We start from the raw sequence: 12952 nt of genomic DNA, 5'->3' as shown, positions 1-12952 counted from the left end.
CTCCGCTGTAGAGCTCATACAGCTCCGTGGTATACCCCGGAGCTGAGAGCGATGAAACATGAGAGGAGGAGGCTGGAGTGCAGATGGAGGAAAACTCCCAGTGGATACAATCATGCCTTGGTAAGTGCCACCAATAAGTTGTATACAAAAGCGGTAAGGACAGCAAAGAAGCTCTATTTTGCTGCCTCTATTAGATCATCTTTAAGCCGCCCAGCGGAGCTTTTTAAAGTCGTGCGAGGGCTCTTACACTCTGGCCCCCACGATACTATGGAAACATCTGAGACCCGCTGTAATGAAATTGCTGGACACTTTCAAGATAAGATTGCATGTATCCGCAGGGACCTTGACTCTGATGTTGTGACAGATGAATCCATTGAAGTGTCCGGAGCATGGCCTTGTCTTTCTTTATTGGATGAGTTTCAGTTGGTGCAGCTCGAGGAAGTGTACAAGGTGCTTGGAATGGTTTGGGCGACTACGTCTGTTCTGGATCCTTGCCCATCTTGGCTAGTGAAAGCTGGCAGGGCTGGAACCACCGGTTGGGCCAAGGAGGTGGTTAATGCCTCCTTGAGGGAGGGAGTGGTCCCTGGTAGCCTCAAGGAGGCAGTAGTGAGACCTCTTTTAAAGAAACCCTCCTTGGACCCAGATAATTTAAACAACTATAGACCAGTGGCGAATGTCCCTTTTTTGGGCAAGGTTTTGGAGCGGGTGGTTGCCAGCCAACTCCAGGCGCTCTTGGATGAAACAGATTATCTAGATCCGTTTCAATCCGGTTTCAGGCCCGGTTTTGGCACCGAAGCAGCCTTGGTCGCCCTGTATGATGACCTGTGTCGGGAGAGGGACAGGGGGAGTGTGACTCTGTTGATTCTCCTTGATCTCTCAGCGGCGTTTGATACCATCGACCATGGTATCCTTCTGAGAAGACTCGCGGAGTTGGGTGTCGGGGGCACTGCTTGGCAGTGGTTCCACTCCTACTTTGCGGATCGTCACCAGAAGGTAGTGCTTGGGGAACATCACTCGACACCATGGACTCTCCATTGCGGAGTCCCTCAGGGGTCGGTTTTGTCCCTCATGCTTTTCAACATCTACATGCAGCCGCTGGGTGCAGTCATCAGGAGTTTTGGAGTGCGTTGCCATCAGTATGCTGATGACACGCAGCTCTATTTCTCCTTTTCATCTTCTTCAGGTGAGTCTGTTGATGTGCTGAACCGTTGCCTGACCGCGATAATGGACTGGATGAGAGCTAATAAACTGAGACTCAATCCAGACAAGACCGAGACATTGTTGGTGAATGCCTTCCCTGCTCAGATGGTGGATGTTAACCCTGTTCTGGATGGGGTTACACTCCCCCTGAAGGAACAGGTACGTAGTTTGGGGGTTCTTCTCAACTCTTCCCTGTCTCTCGAGGCCCAAGTGGCCTCGGTGGCACGGAATGCGTTTTACCATCTTCGTCTGGTAGCCCAACTACGTCCCTATCTGGACAGGGACGACCTCGCCTCCGTTGTTCACGCTCTGGTAACTTCAAGATTGGATTACTGTAATGCGCTCTACGTAGGGCTGCCCTTGAAGACAATTCGGAAGCTTCAGCTGGTGCAGAACGCAGCTGCCAGACTACTGACGAGGACCAGTCGGTCTTCGCATATAACACCTGTCTTGGCGCGTCTGCACTGGCTTCCTATTTGCTTCCGGGCGAGATTCAAGGTGCTGGTTCTTACCTATAAAGCCTTACACGGCATGGGACCTCAATACCTTGTGGAACGCCTCTCTCGATACGAACCTACCCGTTCACTTCGTTCAGAATCTAAGGCCCTCCTCCGGGTACCAACCCATCGGGAAGCCCGGAGGGTGGTTACTAGAGCTAGGGCCTTTTCTGTGGTGGCCCCTGAGTTGTGGAACAGCCTCCCCGAAGAGGTATGCCTGGCGCCTACACTTCTATCTTTTCGGTGCCAGGTAAAGACCTTTTTATGCTCCCAGGCATTTTAATTTTCTTAACCATTTTAATCTTTTAATCCGTATCTTTTAATTTTTGTCGTATTGTGTTTTTGTCGTGTTTTTTGTTGTTTGTATATGTTTTTATGATTTTTATTATGATATATTGTATTTTATCTTGTTTGTTCACCGCCCTGAGAGCTATTCTGCTAAGGGCGGTATATAAATTGAAATAAATAAAATAAATAAATAAATATCTGTATAACAGCCAGACTAGATAACCACAACAGGTTGCACTAAAAAACAGCCCTATGTGGAAACTCTTTTTAAGAAGCAAGAAGAGAGCCGTTCTAGAAAAGAGCTATTTGTAGGAAAAGTGTGTGCCCAAAGACTGGCCTTTAATTTTGAGCCCTCAGAAACAGAGTGCTTAACACCAGCAGGGCTACTGCCTCCCTTCTTCCGTCATCATTGTCTGCTGCACTGGAGCACGTGTCTTTGTTTCCCTCAGAGGAGTGCTAGACAAATGGCGTGATAATCCCTCCTTTTGGTATATGGAAGCAGCTGATGTCACAAGGATGGTGTTATGATTTTGCAAGTGCAGGATCATCCTTCCATGACTTTAAATTGGCAAGTAGATCTCAAGGCAATAACTATAAAGGAAAGATAATGACTGTATAGGTTATATTTGGGAAGGGACCTTTCCCCTTTAACGCTGCTGATAAAATCTCTCGTTGTATCTGCTGACCAAACTGGCACATAGGCAGCACATGTCTCTGTTAAAAGGAGCCAGATAATTTATCTGCTCTGTGATAGTCCCATAATCCCTTTCCCAAATGCACTTTGTTTCTGTTGGATGGGTATTATCATCCTTCCCTGCGTGTTCTGAGAGTAACTGCTATTGCTCAGTCAAACATCAGTTTCTGATTGCATCTGACCTCTTGGACAAGAATAACTCCTTAGATATTAATGGCAACCCCCCTCCTGCATCTCCTGGGTGCCTATTCAAAAACTACAGTAGTTACCCAGTTAAGTTGCTTCTACTCATAGCAGAAGCAAGCAAGGCTCAGTCAAGGATATTAAACCAAAGAGTCAGTTGGCTAATCTGAAGCAGGGGAAACACACTAATTTGTAAGGAACAAAGAGAACCACTTCTATCTTCCTGCCACCTTAGTCCCCTTAATGAACTTCGCGGAATCATGGGTAAATGTGACTACAGATCTTCAGCATTAAGGTGCATTCCACTAGTCAACTTATGGTGAAGATGGTTCAGTACAAAAAACAACATATTTTGGTTTTAGGGGCTGAAGTGCAACTAAACAGGCTCACTGCCCAGCAGAGGTATTTACGACCCTGATTGGAGTGAATCTGGCATGTGGTGGGAAAAGTTGACTAGTATTTGGATTACAAATAATTAGAAAGGGGGACACAATAAAGTATCGTGCAAGTAATTAGAACACACTATATGCCTTCTAATGCACTGCCAAACCACTTCACACAGGAGAAAATTTTCTTTTTAGGCTTCTTCCAACTCTGATTCAACACTTTCTTCTCTTCAAATGCTTGCAGATTAGGCACATCTGAGAAGACTACGTGTGTCAAACATAAGAAGTGAAGTAATAAGATTATGATGAAAAGTACAATTTCATAGTATAGTATCCATCAACCTGTCATGAAAACTGCATCTCTATAGCTGGTTTCATCAATCTGACCTTTCAATTATTACCACAGTCCATAGTTCTGTGTCTGTAATTCCTGATTTGAAAGGTACCTGAAATGTAACTTCCCTACTTGTTCCATATCCAGTGTTTTGTTCCATATGATTTTTCATCACTGGCCACTGTGTTTTGTTCTAGATATTTCCGATAACAGCAAAGTTGCACTCATCATGACAATGGAAACAACCAACCAGCAACATCTGACTAGATGTTGACATCCCCATCCAGTATGCTTTCCCCTCCCCCTCCCCCATGCTCAGTTTTACCTATCCTAAGCATGATTGCATGGGAGTAAATCCCATTGAACTCAAAAAGCATGGAAATGATCAGACCTGCCTTTCTCCTCTTCCTCTCTTTTCTCCCTTCCTCCTCCCTTCTTCCTCCCCTCCCCTCTTCCTTCCTCCTCCTCTCCTGCCCACTACAGCCCTCCCTCCTTCCCCCTTCTCCTCCCCCCCGGTCAGTTTTACATATGCTAAGCATGATTGCATGGGAGCAGGGCGGGATTATCCATTAGGCTTAGTAGGCTGAAGCCTAGGGGCCTGGAGCTCTTAGGGGCCCATGCATAAGCTAAAAATATTATAATACCACCCGCCATCCTCCACTTCACTTACCTTTTTCTCCGCTATTTTTTGTGGTTTGCCATCAATCAAGATTGCGGCCGAGGGTTCCCTAAGGGGCTGAAGCCTCTGCCGCCATCTTGACTGATAGCAAACCTGTGTGCGCAATGCACACAGCCACAAAAAAAGCAGAAAGGTAGGTGAAATGGGGGGGATGGGACAGGATGGCAGGTGGCTCAGAAACTCCTGTCCTGCAATCCCTCCTGATATTGCCTAAGAGGAGAAGGGGGCCCCCAAACACCAATCAGCCTAGGGGCCCTCCTCAGCTTAATCCGGCCCTGCATGGGAGTAAATCCCACTGAACTCAATAAGCATGCAAATGATCAAACCTGCCCTTTTCCTCCCCTCCCCTTCTGCCTGCTGCCATCCCCGTCCTCCCCTCCACCCTTCTTCCCCTCCCTACTCCTCCCCTACTCCTGCCCTTCCTCCCCTCCCCATCCCCCATGGTCAATTTCACCTATCCTGATGATTGCAGGGGAGTAAATCCCATTGGATTCAATAAGCATGCCAATGATCAATACATTCACACCAAACTTGCACAGGATCCTATTTCTTACCTCCCAGATTAAAAAGCAGAGATATTCACTAACAGGCAAAACAAAAGCTTGAGATTTAAGAACGTACCTGTAGCCAATAGATATTTCTATCAAACTTTAAAAAGCAGGGAAATTTGGCAGCTATAGTGAATGTGCCAGGGGAGCAGGAGACCTGACCTCCTCTCTGAGATATTGGACTGCCCTACAAATTTGTCAAAATGCAAACACCATTTGGGTTGGTCTTTCACAGACCAATCCACTTCCTGTGTAGCTTTGAATAATTTGGTAACATGTGCATCTGAGCATATGGTGAGTGGTGGAAACATCTGCAGTCAGCCCAAATAACAGAAACAAGGCATGTGCTGTGCTGATCTTGTTTTAGCAAGGAGGAAGAAACAATATTAAGATAGTTCAGATAGTCACTGTAAATACATTGATTTACTTTGCAATGTTAGTGAAGTTTTCTACAGTAAATCTTTTTTTTTGCTTCTGTTTCTGTGAAAATGTGAAGCACAGCAACACTTTGCAACACTACCCCCCCCCAAAAAAAACAATTGTGGGAAAATGGCACTGACTATTCTGCAGAATAGTTTCCAATGGACATGAGGAGTGTTTCAGTTTGCACAAGATAAATCAGTGGGAAGTGAAATATATTCTAGCAAAATTCTAGGTGTGCTCTATGTTTTTAATTGACCATGCCCACCTTTCCTTAAGTGGAGTGGTTTAAGCATAGCAGGCTAAAAACACGCATCTTGGGCAGGCAAAGTTTGTTTTTTCCAACAGTTAGAGTCATTGCTTAAGTAGCAACATATTGTAAGCATCTGAATTTACATCAAACTGCAGTTTCAGATTCAACTGTCAATGCACCCAAAATAGAAACACAACATAACCTCCAGTTTGAAACACAAAAGGCTGTCTTCATCATCATATGACATTGACCAATAAAAAGGCGTTGGAATTAATAAAAATAAATTTGACACAGATTTCTAGGTTGAATAATGAGAGAAATATAATTTTCTAAGTAAGAAGAACACCAACAAACATAGAAAAATGTAATTCTCCATCTTTGGAGAAAGTAGGTGTTACCACCACTCACCATACGCTCAGAGGCACATGTTACCAAATTCTTCCAAGCTACACTGGAAGTGGATTGGACTGCGAAAGACCAACTCAAATTGTGTTTGCATTTTTACCAATTTGTAGGGCACTACAATATCTCAGAGAAGAGGTCAGATCTCCTGCTTTCCTGGTGCATTCACTATAGCTACCCAATTTCCCTGCTTTTTAGAGTTTGATAGAAATATCTGTTGGCTATAGGTACATTTTTAAACCACAAGGTTTTTTGGCCTATTAGTGAATTTCTAACATTTTAAATCAGAAGCATCCTAAAACATTAAACAAGGCATAACAATAAACTGCAATAAGCACACTGTAGAACTGAGTGTGAACACATCAAGGATGATAAAAAGTGGAAAGGAGTAACCTAGGGAAGCTACTATTTATTTAAGGTAGATTTCACTTTGAGAAGCTGAACTTATTCTGCATCTGTACTTTTTGATACTAATTGTTTATAGACATTACATGGGCATACATGTATGGGCCTGATGACAGATTGTAGAAATTTCTGTTTCCTTCCATTTCTTTGAAGCTCAACTTGGAGGTGTGGAACGAAGGTTGACTACTGCCATGTGCATAAACTCTAGCACCTGATCTTGTAAGGATATGAGTGCTGCTGGCAGAGCTTGGAAAAGTTACTTTTTTGAACTACAACTCCCATCAGCCCTAGCCAGCATGGCCACTGGATTGGGCTGATGGGAGTTGTAGTTCAAAAAAGTAACTTTTCCAAGCTCTGGCTGCTGGTAGCATTATGGGTCCTTTCTTTTTGGCTCTCAAAATGTTTGTATGTTAATTTCAACCTATTTTAAGGGTTATTTTCACTCATGAAATCTATCAAGGAAGATGGTTATTTCCACCACACAGCTACTGCTGGTCACCATGACAACATAGTGAAACATAATAAAGCATCCCTCTGTTATCGTAAAAATAAAAGGGAACCTCTGAAATCTAAGAGAAGGGCAATTATTATTGGGCGGGGAGAGCACAGGAGTATTTTTAACATCACATTCCTCCTTTTAACTTAGGGAGTTATCTATGTGAAACTTTTGCCACATCCTATGGCTCAGGAACGATGGGAAGAGGAGCAAGGACAGGTATAGCATAGAAAGTCAGGCACGATTAGGGTTGCCATATTGCCCGGTTAGCCGGGTTTTACACGGATTCTTTGCATGTCACCCGGCGCCTGTTTAGCCCCTTAGGTGGCCCGGATTCTCAGCTTTAATTTTTTTAAAAAACTAAGTTTCTAAGTGGTCCAGTTCTCGAGATATACATAAAAACATCAGCCGCCACCCCGACTGTTAAATCTTTCTTTAAACAGTACTGTATAGCACTTTAACCCCGCCCATTCAGGATTGCAGCCAATCAGTGAAGCCAGGGTTGTGTTTCAGTTTCATTAACGTTCTGAAGTTGTTTATTCTATTTTGTCTTCTTTAAAAATGCCCAACGCGTTTCGGCTCTATTATATATCAGCCTTTGTCAGGGGATTCTTCTTTGTCTAGAAAACCTCATTGCAATGCCAGAAAATGGTGGTTTCCCCCCCCCTGTTTATCTGAAAAGCTCATAAATTGGGTAAGTATATACATTTCAGTTTTTTTTCCTCTTGTGTGCAGGAGTCAGATCCTGGGCAGTGTTTTGAAAACCTTCCCAATACTTGCTTTTGTAAAAGCAATGCTAATCCCATATACCCAGAGTAAATCCCATTGAATTCAATAGGACTTACTTTTGAGTAGACATGGTTATGAATGTGCTGAAAATCAATGGGACTTTGGAGTGAATGTAAAAAAGAATTGTGTTTGTGTTCTAACTCTTTCTGTCCTTCCTCTCCAGTCCTATTTTAAAGCAAGTAGGCAGGGCTTACTTAGGTATTACAGTTTTTATTCTGTAGGAAACTAATACTGATTTCTTTAAAACTAATACTGATTTTTCTGCAATGACCAACTGGTTTGACAATAAACGGTTATATGGGCTGTATGTATTTATACATCTGCAGTGTGCGTGCGTGCGTGTATGGAGTCTTATGATTCGGAATTTTGGGTTGTGTGAACGAAGTTGCTTATCACTTGAGGTTGCATTTCTGTCCCTGTTTGAGTAAGCCCCACTGAATACACTGGGACTTGCTTCTGAATAAATAAACCTAGGATTGCACTATAAATATCTTTACAGTTTGTGTAAATAATAAATATATTCGATAGTCATGCTTATATAAATATTTCTTCATTTATCATATTTTTGGTTTTTGGTTAGGAATCCTGACTGGTTGTGAGATGCTTAGTTTTCTGCCTTACTCATAGGAATCTTGTTATGGTTGGTATGGTATTACATTTAGGAAAGTGTTACTGCCTTTTGTGTTGTTGTTTTCCTATTTGCATTTCACTTATGTTTAACCTCACTCCGTTACAGCCATAGAAGCAACAGCAGCATATGCAAGATAATTAACTTCCATTAGTGATAAGAGCAAGAATGTATAATTATTATTTTAATTAAAGAAACAGGCTTATCAGTACTTTGAAGAGGACCAGATATTTATTTTCTTTCTGAACCCAGGACTGGGTCTTTCATGATGCCCGGGGGGGTGGGGAGCAGGAGAGTAGTCGATAAGACAGACATCCTGGCATTGGTAATCTAATTAGCAAGGTATGTGTGGGGTTGTTGCACACTTCCAGGCCCAGTTTCATTTTGAGTATGGAGGTGGAAGCTGTGAAGATGTGGTTGATCAAAGGGAGAAGAAATTTTGAGTTAAGCAAAGCTCTGCTTTTATAAAACCTAAGAAACTTACAGATACTTTGAATGTCTGAGTGCCTGCATCAGTGGAATGCTGGAGGAACTTGTAAAACTTGCTGCAACAGTATTTAGAACTGAGCATGTGGCATGAAAGACTCCCTTTCCTAACATTTTGGCTTCTTGTTTTTCTCCACCCACCACATCTGTGAAATATATCATATATGTAATGGTTAACCATACTGCTGCCCTGACTTACTTTATGTTTGTTGCTATTTTGTGTTTTTATTATGTTTTTATATTGATTGTGCATTTTTGTTGTTTTTATTATATTTGCAAGCTGTGCTGAGCTCTGTTTCTAACAGCAGAAGGGCAGGATATAAATCCTCTTAATCAATCAATCAATATTCCATAGTGTTGGAAATTAGAGTCTAGGCATTTAAGGCTGAAAATGTTGCTTTTTAAAAAAGGTTTCTCACATCTTTCCCCAGTTTTTGGTGGTAATTCCTAGGCACAAAAACAAAACAAGTGGACAATCCAAATATTAATATGCAAATAATTTGCATAATATGCAAATAATATGCAAATACTTTGCATAATATGCATAAAATGCAAATTAGCCTGCCCGGATTTGTGGAACTGGAATATGGCAACCCTAGGCACAATGGACCCATTTGGATGGTGCCTTTGGGCCAATCTGGTCTAACATGACTAAGAGGACAGTTGTCCTTTCTACCACCACCACAGGGACAGCCTACAATCTGTCCTCTGCATGGTGTCAACACCATGTGTAATCACATGTTTTCAGCACCATGGAAAATATCCAGGGAAACAACCATGAAACTAAAGCCTTACGTTGAATATTACACACCACAATACAACTTGAAATACAATGTGGGCATATGAGAACAGCACTTCTCTACTCCATGAATGAAATTGCTCAACTCACCCTTTGTTTCAAGGAATTTTTTCTGAAAAGATTTCTGAAAACATTACATGATTTTAAACATTCAAAAGTAAGCAGTGATGCCTGCACAGCTTCAGTGATGACGGCTGATGTCAAGGATGTTAACCACAAAATTGAGGCCTACATGCATTGGATGTTTCATCCCAACAGGTATAAATGGGAGGGGCCACCCAAGGTCAATGGGAAGAACAGTTCAACCTCACTCTGCTCTCCCACAGATATCATTTGAATTGGCCTAGGATCTCTAATGAAAATGGAAAAGGCAGAATGAAATGGTCTGAAGGCACATGAGGCCAGCTTCCTGCTGAAGCTAAGCAGGGTCAGGTCTGGTCAGTGCCTGGATGGGAGACTTCCTGGGAACCATATGTAAGCCGTCTTGGGTTTCAATCATGAAAAGAAAGGCGGGGCAGAAATGTAATAAATAAATAAATGTTCAGGACACATTTCCACATTTCAAATTGGCAGACGTTCTCAATCTTCAAACATTTCAAGGCACTGAGAAGGGACTGATGTAAAACTCATGTGATATTACCCTTGAGCACTGAGCTATAACAGTATTTGATACGTATACCCTTTCTTTGAATTCTGGCTCAAGTACAAAATGCAAATATTAGTGAAGATAACATATAAAAATGTGTATATTAGCAGGTAGTGCCCAAATCCTCCTCCCCCCCCCAGCTTGGACCCCTTGAAAATTGCTGAGGGTCCTGAGTGTGTTGTGGATTGTATGTGGTCTGCAGCTTAATTCCAGCATCCAGTGAAAGGCAAGATGATAATAATAATAATAATAATAATAATTTAATTTATATGCCGCCTATCTGGCCGACGGCCACTCTAGGCGACGTACAATTTAGTTGCAATAAATGCATCATAATAAAATATAAAATACATATAACAATAAAACAACGAATAAAGAACAATAACAGTTCAGAGAATAGGCAATTAGTCCTAAAAAAATTAACCCTCCCCGGAAGTCCCAAAGGATGATGATCTTTCCATTTACTTCACTAGGACCAGGCCTGCAAACAGAAGTGAATGGTCTCTGAAAGATTATTTGTTCCTGTTTTTGAATCAGATTATTTCTAAATTGTGAGTACATGGAAGCCATGTCATATGTCTCACTGTTCAGTGCATTATCCAATGAAAACCTAATGGAAGAAAGCCTCTCAAGCAGTTAGAAAGAATCAGCAAGCTTAGAAACTCCTGCAGAAATCCCTCAGATTCCATAAATCTCTGGGAATGGGCCATCTTAATGGGGCCTTCATGCCTGTAGCAGGGTGTTGCAACTGTCCATCCAAACATCACCAGAGGTTGCTTGTTTTCTGTAGGAAAGACCAGATCAAGAGTGTCGCACATGCGTTGTGCCATAAAGTCCTGACCCGGACCTGCTGGTGGTAGCCTTGGGATAGACATTATGTTTAGGATGTTATACTTGGTTATTATGATGATGGCACGTGTTTATGGAAAGTTATTTAATTATCATATCATCATAATAGCAATAGTTTAATAGTACCATGTAAACCTGGAGCCAGAAGAAGAGATGCCAACTTTACATTGCTGGAGGTAATCATAACAATGCATGCTGCTTTTCCAGAGGCTGGGGCTGCCTGTAGACTCTTAGAGGCAGCCTCAGGCCCAGCCTCTGGTCCAGCCCTCTAAAAGTCTACAGGCAGCCCCAGGCCAAGCCCATGTAAGAGGAGCAGGGTATGATGAGAGGAGGTAGTGATGGATGAATTTGCCCAAGCTGATGTGGGATTGGGCTGGCAACTATAAGCAAGTTTGATGGGGCCAGTTTGGTGGCTGGATGAAGCCACCAAATTGGCTGGATGAATAAACACACAGCAAAACATCAAGTAAACTGAAACTGGGGTAGGGAATTGGATAAACAGAAAACCAACCTGTTCTTCAGTAGCTGATTCCTTCTTTTTTATTTCTTGATATGTTGATAAGTTGTTGACTTGATGATATGTGGATGGTTTATCTCAGGCAATATTTTCTTCTTCTGTTTTTTCTCCTTCTTAACCTCCATGAAGGCCACATGGTTGGCTGTGCTCAGAATGCCTTCATTTCCCAGGCATAATAAATCTTAACTTTCTTTTTATGTCAACGATTATTATTATTTCTTATTATTTCTTACCACTCATTTCTGTCCTCCACTGTTATATATGCCGAACTCCATTAACTGGGACCTTTTTCCTAGTGTTAGGGATGGGAGAGAAATTCATTAAAGTGAGCCCATAAAACGTGTATCTATACCTGAGCTTTGTGAGCTTTGCTGGCATCTTTAAGAAAAAACTGCAACACAACAATGTTCATATGACCCTCCAGATAGTGCTGGACTATCATCCTTGACCATTGGCTCTGTAGGCTGAGGCTGGTGAGAGCTGGAACCTAAACCCCTTTGCTGTAATAATCACTAAACTAACATGATTTTTAAAAGTAACCAGTGCAAAGAGTGTTACTGTTCTTATTTATTTATTTATTTATTATTTGATTTATATCCTGCCCTTCCTCCCAGCAGGAGCCCAGGGCAGCAATGAATGGGCACAAGGAAATGTGCTGTTCAACAGGATTTACTTGCCATTTTGTGTGTATACAGTTACTGCCTTTCTCATCTTCAACCCAAATTGTTCGACATCATGCTCTGCTTTGAGTCCATAGACAATGTCACATGCAGTTTTGCAGACTCTTCACCACAGAACAGGTATCTTTGCCTACAGCATTTTAAATGCAAATGGCAGTTCAGAAGAGGTGAACATTTAATGATAGAAATCTATATGACTAACACAAAATCAAGCCCCTAAATTGTAAATTCACAAACTCTCAAACAAAACACATTGGTCCACATAGGAAAGCGATTGCCTGCACACTGTGGAGAAATAAAAGTTTTAACTTCCAGGTTATAAGCTTATCAATTCACCTCCTTCTGTAGTACTGCATTTCCCTTCTGACATTTTCAAATACAGGTGGCATGGCATAGGCAAACAACATTGGCAAAATATGCTGCATATGCATTTTAAAAATTCCAGCCAGCCTGTTCAGCAATTCCAGCCAGCCAGTTCAACAATTGACAGAACTCCTCATGAGAGCAGATACTGCAGAGGAGACGAACGGATGCAAATAAGGACTGCTTTTCTGCATACCAAGTACTGTATTGATCATGTGTACAAAAAGCTACCACAAAAAGGCACCTGGAAAATTTCAAGACATGTCTCCCATTATTTGGAAAGTGACATAGGAAGAGTTCTCAGACTGAAACAAGAAAGGCAATTAGTCTCCTCTGTGAAAACAAAGAGACATCTGGGCCAAACCTGCTAACATATACTCAGGGGGCAAGTACTGTACATGAGGAATATC

This window comes from Rhineura floridana, chromosome 1 (assembly GCF_030035675.1).
Source record: "Rhineura floridana isolate rRhiFlo1 chromosome 1, rRhiFlo1.hap2, whole genome shotgun sequence".
NCBI classification, from domain to species: Eukaryota; Metazoa; Chordata; class Lepidosauria; order Squamata; family Rhineuridae; genus Rhineura; species Rhineura floridana.
Note: the sequence above shows the minus strand (reverse complement) of the source record.